Consider the following 26,249-nt stretch of genomic DNA (forward strand, 5'->3'; position numbering starts at 1 on the left):
TCCCAAGTGTCCACCTTTTCATATCTTGACCATTTTGTGGCCATTTCCCCGTCCGGACTCCGAATTGAGCTCTGAAAAATCCTGAGCATCCGGCCCGGCATCCCGCATTGGCCGGTAACTCTTATCAACCCGCATGACAGTTTGAAATATTATGAAAAATCAACAAGTGTCACTCAAGTGCCTTTAAAAGACTTTGATGCTTAAAATCGTCCTAGATTGAGTCGCCGCATTCGACGTTGAATATTTTTCCCTTGATATTTGTAATTTTTAGCTATTTTTAAGCACTTCTCGGCACCAAAATTCCACCTTCATGTGTTGAGCTTGTCATCTCAACACTCCCCCTCAAGCTCAACTCTATCTCTGCAACTCCAAGTAAACTTTGAAACTTTTGAAGCTTCTCTGCACCCAAGACCTTTGTGAAAATGTCAACTATCTGATCCTGTATACTGACATATACCAAGTCAATCTCTCCTGCAAGTACCTTCTCTCTCACAAAGTGGTAGTGCACCTCAATGTATTTTGTCCTAGCATGGAACATTGGATTCCTAGCTAACTGTATGCTGCTCATGTTGTCACAATGAATGACAACTAGACCATCTCCCTGCACATCCAAATCACCTAATAACTTTTGCAGCCATACCACCTCACATGCTGCCATAGCAACACCTCTATACTCAGCCTTCGTACTCAATAAAGCAACTGTAGGTTGCTTTTTGCTGCTCCATGTAATTGCTGCACTACCAAGGGAAAACATGAATCCACTAGTATATCTTCTATCTGACATGCTACCAGCCCAATTTGCATCTGTGTATCCAAAGATTTGTACATCCTTACCTACCTCACAAAAAAGTCCATAATGAAAAGTGGACTTCACATATCTCAATATACGTCTAACTGCATCCAAATGAGGCTTTCTAGGCATCTGCATAAATTGAATGACAAGGCCAACAACATAGCTCAAGTCTGGCCTTGTGATAGTCATGTAAATCAAACTCCCTACTATCCTCTTGAACATAGTAGGGTCTTCTATATCATTCCCAAAATTAGCACTCAACTTCACATTTTGCTCCAATGGTACTGAAAGAGGCTTACATGCTGCCATACCATACTTGGATAACATATCCAAGCCATATTGCCTTTGGGATAGCCATATACCATCATCACATTTGATGATGTCAATACCAAGAAAGTATCTCAGCTCACCCAAATCCTTCATCTCAAACTTCTTCTTCAAGAAGTCCTTAACTTCAGTAATCCCATTGCCACTATCACCTGTAATAATCAAATCATCCACATAAATGACTATGATGACCAAACTTGCATCTTCCCTTCTCACATAAAGTGAGTGATCAACATCGAAAATACAAATTCCAATATTTACAAGATACTCTCCAATCTTGTCACACCATGGTCTAGGTGCTTGCTTCAGCCTATAGAGCTTCTTTAACCTGCACACATATGTGGGATGCTCTAAATCCTCATAACCTATTAGCTACTCCATATAGACTTCTTCTTGCAATTCACTATGCAAGAAGGCATTCTTAACATCCATTTGTTGCAAACTCCAACCTTTGGTTGCTTCCACAACAATCACACATCTAACAGTTGCCATCCTAGCAATTGAACTGAATGTCTCTTCATAATCTATGCCATATGTTTGAGCATATCCTTTTGCAACCAACCTAGCCTTATGCCTACAAACTGAACCATTTGCATTATTCTTAGCTTTGTAAACCCAGTTATAGCCAATAGCTTTCTTACCCTTAGACAAGGGTATCAAATCCCAAGTCTTATTGGCTTCTAATATAGCCATCACAAAATCCCATTTTTCCAAAAAATGAGGGGGCACAATGAAGGGAGCTTCAAGCTCAACCCCTGAGACCTACGGACTGCTTATTGGTCAAGCATTTCAAGCCGAGTGGCCATGGCTACCTCTCACATAGCCGACGCGCCCTCCCTACCTATGGGGTGTAGCGAGCTTACCTTGATGCCTGGTAGAGTACCCTCCTCTCCCGTGTATGCCAGTAACTCCACGATCCTTGAGGCAAGCTCAAGCAACCTCAATCCCTCTCCATAAGCTCCATCCTACATACCCGCGTGAGACAAGAGAAAGGTGGAGAAGAGAAGAAGATGAAAAGAGGAGATGGGGAGCTTCTTCTCCTCGATCCCCCACTCTCACACACTCACTCACTTCCTCTCTCAAGCACAAGCAAGAAGGCAAGAAGAAGAGACGAAGAAGAAGAAGCTTTTTGCCACACAAAAGAATGAGCTTCTCGTTCACTTTTCAACTTTATATACATGCCCTACTTCCCATGGGCGGTCATCCTCAATTTTTACATGGCCGGCCATGGCTTAGGCCATTTTTCTCCATTCTTTCACTTTCCAACTAGTCCTACCTCCCTTTTAAGTTTACAATTTGCACAGGAGGGAGCCTGGTGCTCTTTTACAAGGATTTGAGAGTGCCTTTGCATTTAAGGGTGTGCTTTCTTGCTTTTAACTCCTCTCGACTTCAGCAGCTGCGCCTTGGAATTTTGGCGGTTGTTTCCATGCTTTTGGATTTTTTTTGGATTTATTATTCTTTTGGGTGCCTTCTCCATGCTGTTGGGGGTAAAGGCACCTCTGCCTAGCCGCCCGTGTATTACTACACTGACAGTCGCCGCCACTGCACACTGCAGGTGGCGGGCGCCCGTCACCGTCACTTTATTCTTTATTCTTTTAGTGATAGTTTGAATAAAGGAAGGCCCGGTCACACATTGTGACTGTTGGAGTTTCCATTTCTAGTCTCTCCCTTTTTTGCTCTTGCTCTCCCGCCATAGCTCTCGAGTTTAACTTCGATTCGTCGTTCCCTTTCAATTGGTATCAGAGCTTTACTTTCCAACTCTTGAGCTTGGTTCGTGGCATTCTCAGCATCCCATCGACTCCCTAATTGCATTGGGTCTCCTTCTCGACAGCCATATCTAACTCCTTCGAGCTCCCGTCACTCCCCGACTTCCCAAGCACCTTCCCGGTATTGTTAGGCACATTCAGGCATTACATCAGAGGTATTTGATCATTTTCTTCAGTGTTTACTTCAGTTCTCAGGTCTCACAGGTTGTAAACAAGTTGTGGGCAGCCATAGCTCACACCTCTTGGAGCTTCCTTCACCTGGATCTTACTTCTAGCCTATCAAGGCTTGCTGAGGCTTGGTGTAGGCCTTCTTTGGCCCTCATTTGTGCCCCCCCTTTGGGCCCCATTTTTGACACATGGGACAGTAGACATCCCCATCCAACTCACGTTTTTGTGCACCTGTTTCAAAATCTGGCCTAAAAATCACTCTTTTTGTCATATCTCAGGCATTCGGAACCCGATTCAAACAAGGTAAGAGTATGAGTTGGGGTTTTGGCATGCTCCAGACGCGATGGTATGTCGAATTTGCCAAATTATGATGACAGAATCTTTTGCAATAGATTTTAGGTCTAAGACAGCATGTATTTGTATGCCTATGCTTGTTTGGGCATGACTACATAACCGGTTTGATGCCTATTGCATCCCGATTGATTGGGGAATTGAAGCTACATGTAATGCCCGCATGATGTCGGCTTTGGTCTTGGCAATATCTGATTGCCTTGGGATCCGATTTTGGCACTGTTAGCTCTCTTTTACTAAAATCTAAAATTTATTACAGCAAGCATATATGTATGGACTGACATGGATTTTTCATGCTGAAATACTCTGAAATGATGTACTTTCACTAGTACTTGGTGGGCAGCAGCTTTGAATTCCACTTTCCTCACAAATTTTCCTCGATTTTGGTGATTTTTTGGTCATTTTTTACAGTAAACAGCAAGCAGCTTTGAACTGTCTACAGTCTTCTAACCTAGATTATGGCGAGTTCGTCCATTAATCATGCTATTTTCAACATCACTAAGATTGATGGTATGAATTAATCTTATTGGAAGAGCCAAATTTGGTAGGTCTTGGTGCAAAAATCGCAGATCAAACCTTTGAGGTTAAGCGGGCATCCGCCTGCAACTATGCCAGATGAGGAATGGCTTGAGCTTGATGAGTTATAAAAGTCCACCATTGTATTGTCTCTCACAAAACAGGTTCACTACAATGTATTTAAGGAAGAACAGAGTGCATGGCAGTTGTGGGATAAAATCAAGAATCTCTATGACAAGAAAACTCCAGTAAGTCAAATGTATTAGCTGAAGCAGCTTATGGATTTGCGCATGAAGGAGAATGTGACTATGTCTGCTTACTTGAGCCAGTTCCATGCTATACTCAAGAACTTGACTTCGTAGGACATCACTTTTGCAGAGGATGTCACTCCTCTTTTCTTGCTTGGTACTCTTAATGAGTCATGGGATGTATTTCGCACTGCATTATGTGCCTCTACTGCTACCTTGAAATTATCTGATGTTGAGAGTGCTCTTCTGCAAGAAGAGGTTAACCGTAAGAATTTGGATGCCTCTCGTATGTCACATGCTATGACAGTTAGAGGCAAGAATGATGGATATGGAAAGCATGGCAGTGGTAGTGGTTGTGGACGGGATTCTCAAAAATCTCAGTCCAAGTCTCGTGGGAAGTCATGTAGCAAATCCCGTGGCAGGAATGCAGATGTTACTTGTCACCATGTGGGAAAAAGGGCCATATTAGGCCACAATGCCATGAATTGCGCAATGAAAGGCGCAAAGATAAGGGGAAAGACAAAGTGCAGGATAAGTCTTCTAATCGCAGCATAGTGCCTGCAAAGTCCAGTGTTAAAATTGAAGAGATCAATCTTATGCAACTTGAGGATGTTGATGATGATGATTATATCCTTGCAGCTTCTTCTAGTGCTTTGCAGATGACACATATACACTCTATGTATGCACAGTGTTGGCTCTTGGACTCAGGTGCATCCTTTCATGTGACACCTTGCGGAGAGTGGTTGTTGAGATATCGAGCTCCACTCGTGATATGCCAGGGTGACCGTTGTGCATTTATGTCACCGACTTGTTAGCTGTAGATGCGGTCGGTACACCGCCCATGAATAATAGCTAGATGACAGCTATATAGGGTTCTTCTATTTCTATGTACTTGTGTTCTTTTTGGCTTACACAACTAAGAAGAGGAAAACTGTTTTTCAGCCTCCACCTGTGTGTGTATTCCCCCATTATGCAAGCAAGAAAGCTACAAGTGAGACTCCTTCCTTCTCTCCCACAATCTTGACATGGTATCAGAGCCTTGTTCGTGGTAAGGAGCTCAAGAAAGCAAGCCAAGCTCACGGTGTTCTGGTAAGAAAACCAGTGTTACTTTCATTTTTCGAGTTTGGGAGCAAATCTCTGCCAGGTAGCACAGCCGAAAAGTGCAAGAGTGAATTGTCTCAGATTGAGACGCCCTTCACGGTGTTTTGTAGGCCATTTCGGGGCCTGTTTTGTAGGCGAAAGTTTTCTGCACGTACTCAAGAAAAGGCCCTGTTTTATGCTATGCGACCACTGTTTTACAGGTCGGTGAAAAGTTACTATAGAAATTGCATCGTATGCCTGTGCGCAGAGACATTGGGAGTTACAGAATCATCCTTGTTGCCTGTTGATGCAAAATTGTCACTAGGAAGTGACTGTGTGGTCAAATACCACTTTCGTCAGTTTTGCAGATTTGCCCTTGTGAGGCTGAAGCTGTGTTTTTTGCAGTGAAAGAATTTTTTGCAGTGTTCTATAATGGCGTCTGATTCTCTTTCATAGATTGTCATTGAAAAGCTTGACAAGAACAACTTCCAAGCATGGAAGTTTAGAATGACGAATTTCCTTATGGGAAAAGGATATTGGGAATTTGTTGTAGGAAATGAAGAAGAACCAGTTCTTCCTGATGTTCCCAATCAACAGCAAATGCAGGCATTTAAAGGATGGCATGAGAGAGCCGAAAAAGTTATGTACTAGCTGTCTATCAGTATTTCAGACTCTATGATTGTGCATATTCAAGATGCAAGTACACCAAAGGAGGCATGGGATACTTTGTCAAAAATGTATAGCACAAATACACAAGCCAGGAAAATGCAGCTCAAGCAAGAGTTACACAATGTGCAAAGAGAAAGTATGAGCATCAATGACTACCACATGAAGGTGAAGAAGATTGCAGATACACTTGCTTCCATTGGGTCGCCAGTGGAAGATGATGATTTAGTTTCTATGACCTTGAATGGTCTAGGAAAGGATTATGCATAGTTTCGAACATCCATTTCTGTCCGTGAAAGATTTCCTGATTTTGAGGAGTTGATTTTTCTTCTAATTTCTAAGGAGCAGAGAAATGGTGGTGCATCTTCTTCAGGAGGAACTTCAAAAGAAACTGTCTTCTACTCAAATGCTGGAAGAGGTAGAGGCAGAGGTAGAGGAGGCCGATCTGGAGGCCGTGGTAGAAATCAGAATATGCAGCAAACTCAAGAAAACCAGTCCTATGGAGGAGGACGTGGTAACTCTAGAGGCAGGGGGAGCCAAAGAGGTCGTGGTGGATAACAAAGAGGCCAAAATGCAAACAGCAATGTTGAATGCTACTACTGTGGTAAAATGGGCCATATGGCTAAAGACTGCTATAAAAAGCAAAATGACCTTATGAATGGAAAATTGCAACAAGGGAATTATGCATCTTCTAGTAGACAGGGTGATGATAGAAATGAGCATTTGTTTATGGTGCATCACATGACCAATTTTGTGACAAGTGCAGAAGAAAGCAACGATGTGTGGCATGTTGACTCAGGTGCATCAAACCACATGACAGGTTATGCAGAATGGATGCAGGATGCAAGGAAAATGGAAAAACCAGGATTTGTGGAGACTAGTGATGATACTGCACATCCTATTGTGCAGATTGGAAAAATTCCTTTGTCTATGCAAGATGGGAAAAATAAATACCTATAGGATGTATTTCATATCCCGAATATCACCAAGAACCTGGTTTCTGTTGGTCAAATGGTTGAGTAGGGCTTGCAGGTCAGATTTAATTCTCATGGATGCTTTTTTGAGGATATGAAAAATGAAGGTCGCTTGATAGCAAAAGGAAAGAAGAAGGGCAGAATGTTTACGTTGGATGCAGACATGCCTAAATTGAGTGCAGCAATGTTTGCACATGGAATCGGTGTAGTTGCAGATATTGATATCTGGCATAAACACATTGGTCATGTTAATGTACAATGACTTAAATCAATGCAGGCCCAAAATATTGTTGCAGGATTGCCTAAATTCAAGGTTGTAGAAATGCATAAGGTATGTGAAGCCTGTCAATTTGGAAAACAGGCAAGGAAACCATTTCCTAGACATGTTCAAGAGAGTAAGAAGCCATTGGAATTAATCCACTCTACTGTGTGGACTACTAAAGTTGCATCTATTGGAGGCTATCATTATTTTGCCACTTTTATTGATGACTATAGCAGAAAAGTTTGGGTGTATTTTATGAAAAAGAAAAGTGAAGTGTTTGGGCATTTTAAAACTCTTAAAGCTATGGTTGAAAAAGAAATAGGCCTGCAAATAAAATGCCTAGGTCAGATGGAGGAGGAGAGTACTTCTCAAATGAGTTTGCAAGGTTCATGTAGGAGCATGGCATAAAGCAGCAATATTCATGCAGTCATACCCCACAACAAAATGGAATTGCAGAAAGGAAAAACAGACATATTGGAGAGGTATCTCGTGCCATGTTCAACAAAAAAGACTTGCCAGATTTTTATTGGGCTGAAGCAGTTGCTACAACAGTCTACATAATGAACATGACTCCCAGTACAACAATACATGGCGTGACTCCAGAGGTATAGATGCTATAACCCTTCTACTCGTAAGTTTACAGTGAGCAAAGATGTTGTTTTTGATGAGATGAGTAGCTAGTATAAACCAATAAATGTGATTGATGATGTAGATACACAAAATGGTAATGCTGCACATAATTCACAGCAGCAGTCACAAAATATTAGTGGACCTGGAGTGTCCTCTAGCAGTGGTTCACATTCTTCGCCATGGACAGGCAGATTGAGATAAGGAGAATCTCCTCAAAACAATGTAGATAGTGGTATACAGGTTTCACGAAAAGGAAAAGAGAAGGTAGATCAGCCCATGTTTGATGTGAATGCAGGTCACTCTTATGTGGATGGTGAATCCAGTGGCTCAGAACAGAGCTTTGATGATGAGTTGGGTATTCCTTCTATTGTTACACCTAGAGTAAGGAAGACCAGGGATGTTTTGAGAGCACCTGGGAGTGAGCCTACTTTGCGCAGGTCTACCAGAGCTAGGTATCCTGTGGATAGGCTGAAATATAATGGATTTACAGCCATTCACTATGCCTATATGGTCAAAGTGATACAGGAACCAGAACCCACTTCTTTTGAGCAAGCCATGGGAAAAGAAAAATGGGAGAAAGCCATGGATGAAGAAATGGATGCCTTGGAAGCAAATGCTACATGGGAATTGGTACCTTTGCCTAAAGATAAGAATGCAATTGGTTGTAAGTGGGTTTATAAGGTGAAGCACAATGAAGATGGTTTTGTGAACAGATACAAGGCAAGATTAGTAGTCAAGGGGTATGCACAAACATATGGCATTGATTATGAAGAAACATTCAGTCCAATTGCAAGGATGGCAACCGTAAGAGAAGTCATTGCTATGGCTACATCAAAGGAATGGTCTTTACATCAGAGGGATGTAAAGAATGCCTTCTTGCATGGTGATTTGCAAGAAGAGGTATATATGGAGCAACCACCAGGTTATGTGCATGCTGTTCATCCTAAGTTTGTTTGCAGGTTGAAGAAAGCCTTGTATGGCTTGAAGCAAGCACCTAGAGCATGGTCTGACAAGATAGGATAGTATCTTGTCACTATTGGCTTTCAGATTTCCAAGGCATATTTCTCACTTTATGTGAGAAAAATAGAGAAAGGTATTATGTTGCTTGTCATTTATGTTGATGATTTGATTATCACAGGTGATAGTGATGAAGATATCCTTCATGTGAAAATTCTATTGAAGTAGAAGTTTGAGATGAAGGATTTGGGAGAGTTGTGTTATTTCTTGGGCATTGAGGTGATCAGATCACCAAGTGGGATACAGCTCTTGCAGAGGCAGTATGGATTGGACATGCTGTCCAAATATGGGATGACAGGCTATAAGCCTATTTCAGTTCCTTTGGAGCAGAATGTAAAGCTGAGTGCAGATGCAGGTGAGCCTCTCAAAGACCCTACTATGTACAGACACATAGTAGAAAGTTTGATTTATATGACTATTACCAGGCCAGATTTGAGCTATGCTGTTGGATTGGTAAGTCAGTTTATGCAGGCTCCAAGGAAATCACATTTGGATGCAGCTAGACGCATACTCAAGTATGTGAAGTCCACATTGCAGTATGGACTATTTTATGAGATTGGGGTTCAGATACAGTTGCATGGATACACTGATGCTGATTGGGCTGGTAGTATTTCTGATAGACGATCTACCAGTGGATATGTGTTCTCTTTTGGGAGTGCTACAGTCACTTGGAGCAGCAAGAAACAGTCTACAATTGCCTTGTCGAGCATAGAGGCTGAGTATAGGGGTGCAGCAATGGCTGCATGTGAGGTAGCTTGGTTGCATAAGCTACTTTATGATATGCATCAGCCTACAGATGGGCCAGTTGTCATTTATTGTGACAACATGAGCAGTATACACTTGGAGAATAACCCAGTCTATCATGCTAGAACAAAGCACATTGAGGTGCATTATCACTATGTGCGGGAGAGGGTTTTACTAGGTCTTATTGATCTAGTTTATGTCAGCACAGAGGATTAGGTAGCTAAAACATATTCATGAAGGCATTGGGTGCAGAGAAGCTACGCAAGTTTAGAGACCTCCTTGGTGTGCAGGAATTGGGATTGAGATCGAGGGGGAGTGTTGAGATATCGAGCCCCAGTCGTGATATGCCAGGGTGATCGTTGTGCACTTATGTCATCGACTTGTTAGCTGTAGATGCGATTGGTACACCGCCCATGAATAATAGCTAGATGACACCTATCCTTATCTACTCTAGTTCGTAGCTCAGTTAGTATGCCACCTTAGTTAGTTGAGTTTGGTTTGAGACCCATATATAGGGTTCTTCTATTTCTATGTACTTGTGTTCTTTTAGGCTTACACAACTAAGAAGAGGAAAACTGTTTTTCAGCCTCCACCTGTGTGTGTATTCCCCCATTGTGCAAGCAAGAAAGCTACAAGTGAGACTCCTTCATTCTCTCCCACAATCTTGACAGTGGTTTCATTCATACCGTACTGTTTCGGGTACTGTGCGCTTGGGTGATGACAACTCTCTTGATATTGTGGGCATTGGTGATGTTAGGCTGCAGTTTCCTTCTGGCAACAATTTTGTTATGCAGGATGTACGTCATGTACTTGCTTTGGCATGCAGCCTCATGTCAACTGGACAGCTTGATGATGTAGGTTATCATGTATCTTTTGGAGACTTTTCATGGAAGATCACTCATGGCAGACTTGTGATTGTGAGAGGTGCCAAGGCTGATAGTCTCTATCCCTTGATTGTATCAGCTTCTTCCCTTGATCATGTTTTGTCTGTGGGTTCTATCCCACATGTATCTCTTTGGCATGTCCGTTTGGGCCATATGTCTTTGAAGGGAATGAAAATGTTTTCTGGTTTGCAGTACTTACCGCCCCTTGATTATGCATGTTTTGATTCATGTGAGCATTTTCTTTATGGCAGGCAGAATAGGTCTACGCACAAGAAGTTTAGTAGGCCACACATGAATGAGCCCTTGGCATTGGTACATTCGGATGTCTGTGGGCCCATGCCTTGTTAGTCTATGGGTGGTGCAAAGTATTTTGTTATGTTCATAGATGATTTTTCAAGGTAAAATCCGATGTCTTGGCTGTGTTTCAGAGATGGCTTGCATTGGTTGAAAACCAGTCTGGGTATAGGCTAAAATGCCTAAGGACAGATAATGGGGGTGAGTATGTCTCACATGCTTTTGAGAAGTTATGTGATGAGAGGGGTATTAAGCGCCAGTTGACCGCCCCCTACACCCCCCCCAGAATGGTTTGGCTGAGCGGATGAATAGAACCATCCAGGAGCATGTACACATTATGCTTAGTCATGCAGGCCTGCCACAGAGCTTTTGGGCTGAGGCAGTTAGTACAGCTGTGCATATCATAAAAAAATCACCTTCTAGTGGTTTGGATTTCCAGGTTGCAGAGGAGGTATGGACTGGAAAGCCCCCCTCTTATGCGCATCTCCATGTCTTTGGATATGAGGTATTTTGCCATGTGCCTAGGGATAAGAGAAGTAAGCTGGATCCCAAGAGTGTCAAATGCATTTTCCTTGGTGCAAGAGATCCTTTCACTTATGATTAGGCTATGCGCAGGGGTAACAGTCACTCGTGGGAGAGGCCTATGTAGTCTGAGATAGAATCCCTGCATAAGAATGACACTTGGGATTTGGTTTCCTTGCCTACGGGCAAGAAGGCTTTGCCATGCAAGTGGGTGTACAAGCTAAAAAGCACCCCTGGACACCCCAAGCCGGCATACAAGGCTAGATTGATAGCAAAGGGTTTTAAGAAGGAGCATGGTGTGGACTTTGATGAGGTCTTTTCTCATGTGGACTTTGATGAGGGCTTTTCTCCTGCATGATGAGATTTATATGGAGCAGCCTAAGGGCTTTACAGAACCTGGCAGGGAGAACCTAGTGTGCAAATTGAAGAAAAGTCTTTATGGCTTGAAAACACACCTATGGAGTGGTATCATAAGTTTGATGCCTTTATGTAGTCACAGGGCTATAGCCGGAGTGCTATGGATCCGTGTCTTTATACGAAGAAAGCCCGTGATGGTTCTTTATTGATTTTGGTACTCTATGTGGATGATATGCTGAAAGAAGGGAAAGCTCATGATGAGCTAGATGCTCTTAAGGCTCATCTCAAGAAGAGCTTTGAGATGAAAGATCTGGGATAGGCCGCTCATATACTTGGTATGCGCATTAGACGCGATAGGCATTAGAGACTCCTCTACTTGTCATAGAGGGAGTGCATTCATAAAGTCCTTGAGTGCAGGACGTAAAGCCTATTGGCTGTCCATTGCCTTCTTATGTGAAGGTATCATAGGCTGATTGTCCACAGACAGAAGAGCAGAAGGCCGAGATGGCCAAGATTCTCTATGCATCCACAGTGGGCAGTCTTATGTATGCCATGATAGCCACTCATCCAGATATTGCCTTTGGAGTTGGTGTTGTGGCACGCTATATGGCTACACCTGGAAAGAAGCATTGGGATGCCGTGAAGGGTATCATGACGTACTTGAAGGGCACTACAGATATGTGCATATGCTATGGCAGCCAGGATACAGGAGTCATGGGGTACACTGACTTTGGTTATGCAGGACATGCAGATAGTAGGAAGTCCACTTCTGGCTATGTATTCACCTATGCTAGAGGTGTTGTTTCTTGGATGTCCAGGGTGCAGAAATGCATAGCTCTTTCTATTATAGAGGCCGAGTATATTGCAGCCACTGAGGCTTGCAAGGAGGCCATTTGGTTGGGTCATTTTGCTGACCTTGGTATTGATGCTATTCCTACACTACATTCGGATTCTATGAGTGCGGTCTTCCATGCGAAGACGAAACACATTGAGGTGAGGTATCACTTCATACATGGGGTCATTGAGGACAAGTCTGTTGATCTTGTTAAGATCTTGACTGACCAAAATCCTGTAGATTTGCTCACGAAAAGCCTCTCTACAGAGCGCTTTGCCTTCCTCAGGAGGTTGATGGGCGTGGGATGAGATGACGTCTTTCCTCATCTTGTTGTACATGTGTACATGTTGTATTGTCTTTTTTCTTTTTCATTTCACTTCTCACGGGGGCAAATTCGCTTTTAAGTGGGAGGTTCTTGGGGGTAAAAGCGTCTCTGCCTAGCTGCCCGTGTATTACTACACTAATAGTCACCGCCATTGCACACTGCAAGTGGAGGGCGCCCATCACCATCACTTTATTCTTTATTCTTTTAGTGACAGTTTGAATAAAGGAAGGCCCGGTCACACATTGTGACTGTTAGAGTTCCCATTTCTAGTCTCTCCCTTTCTTGCTCTTGCTCTCCTGCCATAGCTCTCGAGTCCAACCTTTGATCCATTGCTCCCTTTCACATGCCTGCCCTTCACCTTTTCCTACTTCTCAGATTTTTCTATTTTCTCACTTTTTTCCTTTTGTTGGTGTTGCAGTAAACATTACCCCCTTCTAGTCGAGTGCCAGTCCCATGGTATTGATGGGTGGTAGCTTGGAAGGTGGCCGGGTGGCCTTTTGAGTTTGTATACATGCCTTTGTCGAGGATGGTGTTGGAGGGATTCATTCTTGAAATTGAAAATGGTGTGAATTGGGTCCCTCCGGAAAGGTGTCTTGACAAAGATCTGCCCTTGAAATTGAAAATGGTGTTGGGGTGGATCCATTGGTTGATGTCTTTCTCGTTGATACGGCCTGATCTTAACCTGCAAGGCAAAGTTGTTCACTTCCTAAGGGGTGTGTCTGCCTCTCCATGGTATGTGCAGTGTGCACATGGTGGTGGAACTGGGAGTTGGGTCAGCCCATGGTGTTGTCCCACACTTGAGGACCTAGTTCGTGCATCGTCATGGGTGTGATGCAGGGCTTAGGGTGACAAGTCTAATAGCCTATGATAGATGATTTTTTATGTCGAGAAGTGCTTAAAAATAGCCAAAATTTACGAATATCAAGGGAAAAATAGACTTCTTCGAAGGCAACAATGGCAATTAGTATGATTTTAAGCGGCAAGTCCCTAAAGTGCTAGTGCTAATTTTCATGGGAAATCAAATGAATGTGGATGGCCGAGCTGGAGGTTTCTTAGATGCAAAATGACATCAGGAATCCAACACAAGTCTCATATCTCAATTTTGAGATCGTTTGATCCCCCATTTAATCCCCTCAAGGTTTGGGGTTGTGAAGCGGCTACTAGATCTTGAAGTCGAGAAGAGTGTGACGGGGCCCAGATTTGTAGATTTCGATGCCACGGAGCCACCCGTCCAAATGGATCTCGAATCTGATGTCTCTTGCCCCTCCAAAAGCGAAAAAACCACTTGCCAAAAGTGTGAAAGCAAAGGGTATGAACTAGATAATTTGATTAAGATCTTTTATAACAAAGAGCTTAATGCTCACGAAATGAAACATTTGGGGGGGGGGGGGGCGTCAGTTTTTTGCGCCCCATTTTTCCCCCATTCTTCATCATTTTCTAATCAGTGGAGGTAGGAGGAATCCTCCTCATCGTGAGATGCTTCTATCCTTCGCCCTCTATCACCACAAACAGATCAAGGAATGATGTACTAAGCAAAGAGATAAAAAACCAGTCTTTCTCTCTCCTCCCTCTCTCTCCTACATAGAGGCAATTCCTGTGTAAGAAATTACTTTTTTTTTGTTGTTTCATGGTCCAAATGTTGTTCATATGCGATGAGTTTTTGTTTGAATCTTATTTTCATCATATTTGAGGGTTGTAATTACAAAAATGCAAAACCCGTGATGATTTAGAGCCATTATTAATTCTTAAAAACCCGTAAAATGTCATTTTTAATGGAAACTAGTGGTTTTTTTTTTCGATTTTGAGTTGGGAGAAAGGAGTGGAAATGGGATAAACTCAAAGAAAATGTTAAGTTTTAGTCAAAATAATAAGCCAATACAAATAAATTAGAAAAAACCTATTTTTCATGAATAATAAATAGAAAAAAATAGCAAAAATGAAAAAATTAGGATTTTCGCGCTCAAAAAATATGAAAAAATAAGATTTATGTGCGTGAATGTTTGTGAGGTTAAGGCATGAGGTTAAGCCTCAGTTTGGCCTCGTCCTTTGTGTTATATTTCGTGTTTATTATTTTTTACATACAAAAATGACACAAAAATAACTATTTCCACCTATGCAATGCAGCAACACCTAAACGGTGAGGGGGGGATGAAGTTTGTGCGATGATCTAATTGCTGAAAAGATACAAATTTTGATTTTCCTCTTTGTGCATAGCATTTAGGGATGGTTCCATAATTAAATATAGGCGACTAGTAGCACGAAAGTTCTGGTGCTAGTCCCTAAAGCAGCGCAACACGTAATGCTTAGTTAAAATTCATGAAAGGGCTGTTTTTTGCACCTCATATGGCTGGTTTTTTAAACATAAAATGGTTGTGCACAATCATCATACACCTTGTATCAAGGATGTCACGTTGTATCTCCTGGAATGCATTGTAATTGATTGATAAACTTTGACCAACGCTGAGAGGATAGGAAACCTAAGTTGTAGGTTAGACGAGTGCTTTCGTTGGGGAAAGTTTTGTGAGGCAAATCAAAATCTCCTGGAACGCTAAATTATGAAAGAGTGGAGTTTGTGCAAATGTTATATGTGTTAGCGACGCATCTTGGGGCTAATCCTTGAGGTATAGGAGAGTCGCAGTGGAGCCGCGGAAATTAGCCGAGAGGTGCTTCCCTATGTGTGTGTATTACGAGGCATTATGCCTATATGTTATGGGATCTCCCTCTGAGGAGAAGGGAAGGTGAACGCTAGACTACATATTGGATATGAATGCAAAATCATCATAAGCATTTAGTGCAAAGTGAGTTTTAGATGCTCCTGGCCCGCGAGGCTGTGTGGTGGGGTTGTCTGTCATATGCATGAGGTCCGACTAGTGCCATAGCCAGTGCCGGCCCATTTTAGGTCCCATCACCTACCCTTGATATGCCCGAAGCGCGAGGTGGGGAAGGGGCTAGGGGAGAACCCTAGGTGTAGTGAATGTGGCACTCAAGATGTGTCATGGGGAGCTCAACCCTGTGCTTTTCTCTTTCTTGCATCTGTTTCTTATCTCTCTCTCTTTTTTTTAAAGATAACATATTGATGATGACTACGACTGGAATACCAAAAGAGTTCTTATACTATACTCTTATCATCGTCGGAGGGTCCACGAGGTGGCCTCAGGCACTTAGTCAAAAATGTGTAGCTTTGTAGATATTCTTTGATGTTAGCTCATATCTTCAAAGGCGTTGATGACAAAAAGGGCTGGTTACACCTTGTGAAGCGGATATTGCTCATGTTCTCTAGGATTTTCATGCAGAAAGAGGAGAGTAAAGTTGCCCTAATCATGAGCCAAGCCATGATGCAACTATCGATGCCTAAATTGATATAAAAAAAGAGTGGGGGAAGGTGGGCTTCCTCAGCTACAGGCTTTTGCTTAAACAAAAACTTAACAAGCCTAAGGTAACTACAGGTTGTTATGAATGCTGGGTCTGGACATGAGGAGAAATCCTCAAGGAAGCAATTGATAGATGGAAGGATATCCTCCAATCTAAAAGCCAAGCATCCCTCGGGAGTCTATGCATTGACGTTGTAGACCATTGGAAAGTCAAGGGCCCCATACAGGTTCCTATCATGGTAGACTCCATGTCTGTGGGGGGATAGGGTATGTAGTTAGGGTCATTCCACTCTTCAAGAAACAAGCTGTAGAAAGCTATCCAAGCATCAGAGTTGGTATCCCAAATCCTCCTCCTCCACTTCGACTACGCCTCGTAGCCTTGGATGGTCTTGGGAATCCGGTTCACTTTGTCCTGCCAATATTCTACTGGTTCCTGCCTCCATCTGGTAAACCGCAATATTTCTCTCCTCTATCCAATTGGCCATTCTCTTGACCCTTGCTACCGTCACTAAGGGTAGGACACGATCCAAAGTGTGTGAATAGAAAAAGGCTAGCTCAAAGGATCGTGTCAGGAACTCCCGTTGTCGCCATATAACTAGCTCCTGAGACCAATTTTGATGGGATGGGGATCCTCGCGCATCGGCATAGGCTCGTCAGGGAGTTGCTGTGGCCATACTCTTGCTCTCCTCTAGGCTTGCTCCGCAAGCTCTTGCCTTCTTCTTTGGGCTGCTATTACGTGTTGAGGGATTTGTGCCTCTTCTGGCTCTTCCGGTGGCAATTCAAGCAGGGGTGGACTGGGCTCTCTGTGTTGTTCCTCCTCATATTCCTGCTCAAAGTTCAGCCCCTCTTCCGTGGCTTGCTCTACTGCCAGCTGGTCTTTAGGAGGTGGTTGTTGCACTTTTTTATCAAATCCTAGGTCCCTGAGCTCGTTAATGGAAAGGCTGGCTTGCCACAGGTAATTGTGTTGTTGTGCTGTTGTATTACCTGTGTTGGTTGGAAGGGTGCATTCTTTCTTGAAGGCTGTATCTTAAGGCACAAGATACTAATTCCAACTTCTGCTTCATCCTTTCCATTGAGTCCTCGCCTTGGGTGACATTCAGCACCGTGCTCAAGAAGGCTTCTCTCTAAGCGTCTGAGCACACTTCAATAGTCTCTGCTCTTGATTCTGCAAACATTCTTTCGCCTTCATTCGCTGCAAGGCATTCTGTTAGTCCATGCACTCGTTTGAAGTTGTGCTGCTCCCATTTTTGTGCCCTTTCTTCCATCTTTTTCTTCCCCTCCATTTCTCGAGACAGCATCATTACCACTTGTTGCTGCTCATTTACTAAGTCTAGCATCTGCATCTTCTCTTTATTGCGGCGGTTCAGCTGCTTTTCAACTGTTTTTCTTCCTTGTTCCGCAATGGTAAATTGCAATTCTGCCTCTGTAAACCTCTCTGATAGCTCTTCCTAGATCTGCTCATGGCTTTCTAACTCTGCAAAGTGCAGTCTTCTTTCTGTTATCGCCATAGTCATGAGGGCATCATTTTTTGTGTTTTCCAAGTCATTTTTCAGCTCCTGCATGCTTCTTCCTGTGGCAACTTGCCTTTGTTGCTCGAGGGCTTGGATTTCTCTTTCTAGCTTTCCTTGCTCCTCTATTTCATACCATAGTCGAAACACCATGTCGTCCTCTTGCTCTTGTCATTGCTCTCCGACTCCTTGCCTTCTTGTTGCTGCCAGTGTGCCTCCAAACAAGTGGTCCTTTCCATCAGCTCATTATATTGCTAAATTAACATTTTTTGACTATTTAGAAGGGCTAGTGCATCTTATTCTTTCTCCTCCAACCTTTTCCTGAGATGATCCTCACTCTCTTGAGATTCCTTAGTCTTGGCGTCCAACTGCTCATGTAGTGTCTTAAGCTCTTTTTGATGAGCTGTAGCCTACTTGGAAATTTTGAGCCTCAAAGTTGTCGAGGCTTCCTTTTCGACGGCTAGATCTACCAAGGCCGCTTTCTTCTCCTATCTGGTCTGGCTCAATTGAGTGAGGAGTGAGGAGTTCAGCCACATATGCATTGTAGTCTACTGCTAGTGGCATTGTAAGAGGGGTCATAGTTGTCGACGCTTCTAGCTTCTGCTGCTTAGGGTATTGCCATGATTCTGCATCTATTGTGGTTGGCCTCTTTGTTCCTACTTCGGGGGAAATCTCTGCCACTTTGTTAGCCAAGAGCTGTATCATTGCCATTAGTTGAGTTGTGTCCAAGCTGGCACCGACTCCTGTGTCGTGGTGGGTGTGGTTTCAACTGGGAGTGGCACAAGGGAAGAGAGGAGGGGGTGCAATGGCGCCTTGACCTTTCTTGCAACCACCGGGGCTGTTTCTACACTGCCACTAACTTCAGCCTCATGAGGTAGGCTCAATAAGCTCATCTCTCTCCCTCCATGGGTCTCTTCTACAGACCTATGAGTTGCCTCTGCCAAGTCCACTGCTTCCTTCCTCCTTATGTCTTCAACTTCGTCCTACGCTCTTCTCTTCCTCTCCTCCTCGGCTCTTCGTGACTCTTCTCTGATTCTTTCAAATTCTTCATCTTCTTTTCTCCTTCATTCCTCCTCCATTCTCTTGGACTCCTCTTGTGCTCTTTTCAACTTAGCTTTCTCTTCTTTACTTATCTTTTCCCTACTCTGTCTTTGGATTTTGGTTGTCTTTGCCTTTCCTTGTGCCCTAGCTTTGGCTTGTGTGGATGGAGCTTCAGGCATTTCCATGTCACTCATGGTGCGTTCGCTCAATCTATCTTCCTCATGGGGCAGTGACTGGGGGGTGCAGCTATCTCTTCAATTCCCCTTGCTTTCTTGCCAGTGGCCTCGTGAATAATGGCACCTATCTCTTCAATTCCCCTTGCTTTCTTGCCAGTGGCCTTGTGAATAATCGCAGTTCAGTACACCACCGTATCTGATGGTAGAAGCCTTGGCAGAGGACTTTTTGTGGGCTGATCTCACTATAGAGGCAGGGGACTCTCCTCGATCCATTGTTGCACCCATAGCAATGGCCTTTGCTGCTGTCTCGATGGTCTTTATTAAGAACCCGTTCCAATCCACTTCTTCAAGGGACCCTGCCGCTATGCTTTCTAGCACCGGGACACTAATCCTGTTTATCAAAGCATTGTACCTCTGTCCTGAGAAGAGGGCGTGAACCATCTTTGCTTGCATCTTCACTTCTGGGTTTTGGATGTCTGTCAAGCTTACTCCATCCATTGTGCACACTTCACTCTTGTTCATCCCGAGCATGGCATATATGTCTCTTCTTTGATGCTTTACCACCTTGGGGGCCAAGCCAAGGGCCTTCTCCACCACTTCTGCATTAAGAGGTACCTCCACCTAGTGGACAACATCCCCTCTTCTTACTGTCACTGTGCCAAAGTTCCTACAAGCATCAAAACTCCTCAGGAACTCTACACAAGCGATGTAATCCACTGCTTGTTCCACTTTCTCCACATACTTTCAGAGAGCACACTTGTCACCAGCTGCTTTACTGCTAGCTCCTCTAGGATGGCTTTGCTGTCCAAGTTTAGGGTGTGCTTGAAGGTAAACCGATTAAATCTCCGTGTCTCCACACCTACCATGTACTTGGCTTGCTCTTCTTCTGTGAATGGAAGCTTACCACCTTTCTCCTGTCTTGCCATTGTGGGCGCCTGCCATGCAATAGTACTCATATTTAGTGTTGATGGGATAGGCAAGATTGAATCATGACATTATGAAAGATTCGAACGATTAGAAAACCTACAAAAGAACGTGAAATTTGAGGAATATCACACTGGAAGAGAAGACATGGATTTTCCATGTGCGCTTTGCTCTCAAGTTTTTATGCATAGTTCACTCTTCATTATGTTTTTCCTTTGTGTTATGTTTCCTTGATCACCTTACCCCATCTCCCTCATGGGAAGATGAAGATCCTTCCTAGGATTGAATAGGATGAGGCAAGGGCGTTAAAGCGCAGCGTGGGGTGCTTACTTTGACAGTAGCCACCACTGGTAGAAATATGGGTTGCATTCCAATTGGGCATGACAGTCAATTTCATGCAGTCTAATGGATGCTTGCATGATGTATGTTAGGACATCATGAAGCACATCGCTAGATTCAAGGTGGCTAGCCATGTGTAGCTCCTCTATTGTAAGGATTTCATCGATTTAAGGATGGGCCAATAATTGGTCGTCAAGCATTTTTTTACGCAAGATGGTCATAACCCTAAAAGAAGTAGGAGCTACATACGTGGGATCATATTCCGCATCCTTGATTGCACGTCTCTGCTCGTCATTCATCATAATTTGGCAACCTTTCCACTCCCATTGGAGTCATAAGGCATACCATTATTGTAAGAAGGAAGAGATAGAGTTTGCAAGACTCAGCATCTCTTCAAGCTCCTCGATTGGTGTAGAGCTGACAGGTTTTTGATATGAGGTCAGCATCTTGCCGATGATTGCTTAATCCTTTGTGACTTCACTGCTAGCAATCAGCTCAGCTGCAACCTTGGGGAATTTGATGGTCATGAGCTTATACTCTTCTCAGTAGGTGCATCGTAAAGCACAGACTTCAGAAGCAAGTGGCTCATCAATAAGGCCAAGGTCTAGCCGCTCATAACTGCAGTCAAAAGTCATGAATGTGCTATCCACCATTTCAATGCAAGTGATCAAGTCATCACTTGAATTGGCAGCAAGATCCTTGGCCATAGCAAGGAATGAGCATTGCTCATATGAAGGCTTAAGGCTTGCTGGTGGCGGCTGTGGAAAAATAGAACTAGATGGATGCATTAGTGATGATGTTTCGCTAGATTGTTCCTTGGGATGAGCATCTACTTGGAAGGATGGTTGGGTGTCATGCGGCTTGGCGGATGTGCAACCTTCATCATGAGCTACTTTGAGCTTGCAAGAGTCTATCGCATTGGATGATTGCGGGACATCTAGCTAGTGCGTAGGTTGATGAATTTGTGAGATATTAAGAGACATCGTGGGTTCAGGTTGCATGGGACTGATTGGTCGAGTCTCTAGAGACTTTGCACTGGTATCAGTAGTGGTTGGTTTAAAGCCAGTGGGTTGCAGCTTCGGCTAATATAGATGGATTTAGGTTTTGGCACTTCGACCTTTGTGGTTGTCATAGATTTGACAACTTGGATCTTAGGTATGGCTGGTTGTTTAGTGAAAACGATGCTTGAAGTAGGGGTGTGGCCATAAGCTATGTAAGGGGTTTGTTCTTAAGGGTTGATGTCTTGGGCCTAGATCCAACTATTGCTCTCATAGTATCCTTGAGCATGTAATAGGGTTATGGGGACCCATCGTAGCTTAAGGGAGCATTTAGTGCTTTAGCATTTAGGCTGCTTTCTAGGTTTTGCATGAGAGTTCCTAGGTCTGTAGGGTCGTGTTTGCTTATTGTGAGAAGGCTTGCCTCGATGTCTAGGAACCCATTGAAATGTAGGTTGCTTAACCTTAGGAGTGGATTTGGTGGGGTGGTGTGTTATGAGCTGAGTGCGGTGTGACACATCACGACCCCCCTCCTTAGCCTTAGGCATGGTCTTCTCTATTGGTGAAGCGCCGATCTTGAAGGGACCCGCGCTTCCCTTGCTGAAAGTTGTCACAGCATGCTCATTTCCTATGGTGAGGTGGATACACTACCGGTCGTAATCAATGTAACAACAGGTTTGTTTTTTGAAAGTGCACCCTAGCAACAATGCCTTGCGTGCCTCCTTCGTGTTGGGCAACACATAAAAGATGATTGGCAAACTTTCAGACTCAATAGAGACAACGACTTGACACTTCCCAAGGAGTGCATAGGATTTGCCCCCAAATGGGCTAAGTTTAGCATTAGTTGGCTGCAACTAGGGTTGACCAATGAGGGTCCAATGAGCATGGGTTAGGACATTGAAGTCCACTCCCTCATCGATCAAAGCATCAAAAGAATGTGTCTTTTGGGTTGTGGCCATGATTGGTAAATAAGTTGGAGCAAGAACTTCATCATCATCCTCTATCTCGGTGATGGTTGCAACGCAGACATTGATAGGGGCCTGTATCATAGGGGGCTCATGTAAAGGATGCGTGGGAGGGTAGTACTTCTTCATGCGTGGGAGGGTAGTACACAAGGTCACCCTGGTCAAATCACGTTGTTTGACATGTTTCAATGAGGCGTTCCAACTCGATAAGACGGTTAGTCCAAGCCTTTTTCCCTTCCCAATGCTCCTACATCGCTATCCTCAAGCTAGGGATTAAAAAATCTAAAGGCAAGATAGCCTTGGTTTTGTATGTCAGCCTGAAGGGCCTTTGTCCCACAATCATTTTATAGGCTGCTCAATAGGCCCACAAAGCTGCCATGAGCTTGTTATCTCAGTTGCTTCGAGAAGTGGAAACCACCTTTGTGAGCACGTTGAGGCGATGAGTCTAGTTTCAATGAGGCGTTCCAACTCGATAAGACGGTTAGTCCAAGCCTTTTTCCCTTCCCAATGCTCCTACATCGCTATCCTCAAGCTAGGGATTAAAAAATCTAAAGGCAAGATAGCCTTGGTTTTGTATGTCAGCCTGAAGGGCCTTTGTACCACAATCATTTTATAGGCTGTTCAATAGGCCCACAAAGCTGCCATGAGCTTGTTATCTCAGTTGCTTCGAGAAGTGGAAACCACCTTTGTGAGCACGTTGACCAGGATCTTATTTGTTGATTTCGCCTGGCCATTGGCTTGGGGATAGTACAGTGAAGACTTTCTATGGATGATTAGGAAGGTTGATAGTAGGTGGGAAATCACCTCATTGATGAAGTGGGTGCCCTGGTCACTCACTATCTCAATAGGGCAAACAAATCTCGAGATGACCTGCTCCCATAAGAACTTTGATATGGTCCTTGCATTGTTCTTCCTTGTGGCTCTTGCTTCAGCCCATTTTGTCAAATAGTCAGTTGCTATGATGATATATTGAGCCTGTGAATACTGGGCCCCGCATGATATATCAAATAGTCAGTTGCTATGATGATATATCAAATAGTCAGCTGCTATGATGATATATCAAGCCTGTGAATACTGGGCCCCGCAGGACTAATGAGTCCAATGAAGTCAATGCCCCATTTCTCAAAAGGTTGTTGTGCTATTACAGGGGACAATTCCATTTTGTCCTTCCACACGGGGACCTTGGTCCTTTGGCACTCATCACAGTGCTTGACAAATCTACCTGTGTCACAAAATAGTATGGGCCACCACAGCAGTGAGGCTGCAGCATCTTGCGAGCTATCCTGTCTCCACTGAAATGCCCCCCAACGATTTCGATGTGTGCCTCTCTCAACATGACATGCATCTCGTGTTCACACACACACACACACCTGTGTAGCAACCCATCTTGCCTTCTCGATGGGTCTCTCAGGTAGACCGTGTTTGAGCACGTGGATGACATCGTCAGCCCAGTACATTGTTAAATCAGCCTTGAATAACTCATTGTCACTGGACAGGGCAAAGAGATGCGTGTTTGGAAGGTCGTCCATTATTCCTTGTCCAGCGGCTTCACCTGTGGGTATGTGGGACATGTGATCTGCCATGTAATGTTGTTTTCCTTTGCATACAACCATAGAGAAGTCAACAAACTTCAGAAGAAGCAATAACCATTGTGCAATGCGTCCTTAGCCCAAGGTTTATTCACTAGATAGAGCAATGCTTGATAGTCAACAAGAAAGGTGAAAGGTGTGGCCAAGAGATAATGTCTAAATTTCTTAATGGCAAACACCATGGCCAACCCCTCCCTTTCCATAGTGGAATAGTTCATCTCCGTGTTAGTGAGCTACCTGCTAGCAAAGCTCACTGGGTAATCCAGGTTGTGCTCGCTAGGTTGGCACAGCATAGTTCCAATGGCAAACTTAGATGGATCTATGTGCACATGGAACGATTTGGTCCAATCTGGGGCTAGTAAGATGGGTGTAGTGAAAGAACCTTCTTCAATTCTTCATAAGCACGTTGGCATTCTTCGGTCCACTCGAACGCCATTAGCAAATTGTACAGTGGTCTTGCAATTAATGCTTAATTCAGTACAAAGCACCAATAGTACCCTATGTGACCTAAGAAGCACTAAACACCCTTATAATTGTTGGGTGGTGGAAAGTTGACAATAGCCCTGATCTTTGAGAAATAAGTGGTGATGCCGTTCTTGGACACCACATGCCCTAGGATGCATCCGTGTTTCACCCAAAATTGGCACTTCAAAGGGTTCAACAAGAGATTATAAAATCAACACCGCTCAAAGGCTGCCTGTAGTTTCTCTAAGTGTTCTGCCAAGCTAGAGTGTAAGCATAGATTGTCCACAAACACCTCTAGCATGCATCTGAGCATGTCTTTGAAGATTGTGCACATCAGACATTGGAAGGTTGCGGGTGTGTTCATTAGCCCAAAGGGCCACATGATGTAAGCAAATACCCCCCACTTTGTAGCAAAGGCAGTCTTGTGCTTGTCGTCGGGGTGTACTTGCACTTGATTGTAACCAAGAAACCGTCCATGAAACTGTAGGCTTCTTTACCTATCACCCTCTCAATTGGTGTATGGCAATGGGTAGTTATCTCTTTTCATAGTGGTGTTGAATTTCTTGTAGTTGACGCACACTCGAATCTTTACGTTTTTCTTCATAATGATCACTATTGGTGACACCAATCCATGTGCTATATTTCGTAGATGAATCCCACTCTCATGAGTTTATCAATCTCCTCTTTTACTACATGGGCATGCTTTGGATTCATGGGGTAAGGGTGTTGTTTTACAAGAATAGCATTAGGGACCATAGGGATGTTGTGGGTCACAACCCTAGGGTCAACTCCCTTAAGGTCATCTAGAGACCAGGAAAACATGTCCACGTACTCTCGTAGGAGAGCAACAAGGCTAGCCTCCTCATCCTTGGTCAGGTCATCTGCTATGAATACAGGTCGAGGCTTCTCACCTTCCCCTGCGAGGTTGACTTCCTTGACCTTGGTGGGTCCTTCAATAGGCTCGCTAGTCTGGCCATGCCTCTTTGCTCCTAACAGGACCACCTTTGTCGCCCTTCTTGAACTTAATGAAGCGTTTGGATAGGTCTTGCGATTTCTTATGTCATTATGCATCTGACTCTTTTGTTCATTTCCTTCTTTCCTCCTTTAGTCGCCGATTGCACCTTAGGTGGACTAGCAAGTCCCCCTTGGTGCGTTTGGTTTTGGATGGCGTGGGTGCTTTAGGATCACTCTCCGTACTGACTTTCGACTCCGAGTTGAACTCAACCCTCGCTGGTGGAAGGAGTCTCCCCGGGTGGTCGTAGTTCAATAGGTGCATTTGTCCTAAACATAGGTACCACTGGTGGTTGGGTAGTTCCAACCTACTCATAATCCACTTCCCTTATGCATTCCAACCAAGAGCGATCGCAATCCAATCTCATAACTCCTCTCTTGATCTCATATGCATTCCTTTCTTGGGGCCCGGAGTCTGCTCTTATCTGCTCTATCACCCTTCCATCAGTATCGTACTCCACAGTATCCATTTCCTCCTCGCTCTTCTCACTAATGGGGGAAAAATCCTCATATTCATTGTTAGAACCATCACTCCCTGACTGCTTGTCGTCTCTTGGGTCCTCCCTTCTAGCTTCTTTCTCATTAGTGACTAGAGCCCAATTGTACAGCAAGTTCAGGTTGTGAACTTTGGTCCACTTCCACTTGTGCTCACCCAGGAGGTATTTGAGGGGCAAGAGATTAGCGGAAGGATTTCCATCCAATTTGCCTATCAAATACTCTAGGGTCTCCTAGAGTTCTCGCTTATTATTTGGGACATGGAAAGTGACACGTTTGGGCCGACCACACGCACTCCCTATCACCATGTAGAGTGGTATTGAGTGTTCCTCATCTAGCATGTGCATGGCTTGTGTGGCTTGCTTGCACTCCTCCTCATCGTTTGAGAATGGGAGATTGATGGTTGCAAGGACTTGCATCTAATCCTGCTCATCCTCAGGGCAGGGTATATACTTGGTCAACGGCCCATATGACATGGTTGGTTGCGTGTCACCCCTCAATGTGGCTAAGATGGCATCTAGATCAATAGGTGTTGTCTTCTAGGTATCCATCTCCACCCTTACTGCTTCCTTCTGATTTCCTAAGAATATTAGACGGTTGCCCCAGTCGGT

This window comes from Lygodium microphyllum, chromosome 5, assembly GCF_053477565.2.
Source record: "Lygodium microphyllum isolate KBCC chromosome 5, Lygodium_microphyllum_v1.1.10, whole genome shotgun sequence".
Classification (NCBI taxonomy): Eukaryota; Viridiplantae; Streptophyta; class Polypodiopsida; order Schizaeales; family Lygodiaceae; genus Lygodium; species Lygodium microphyllum.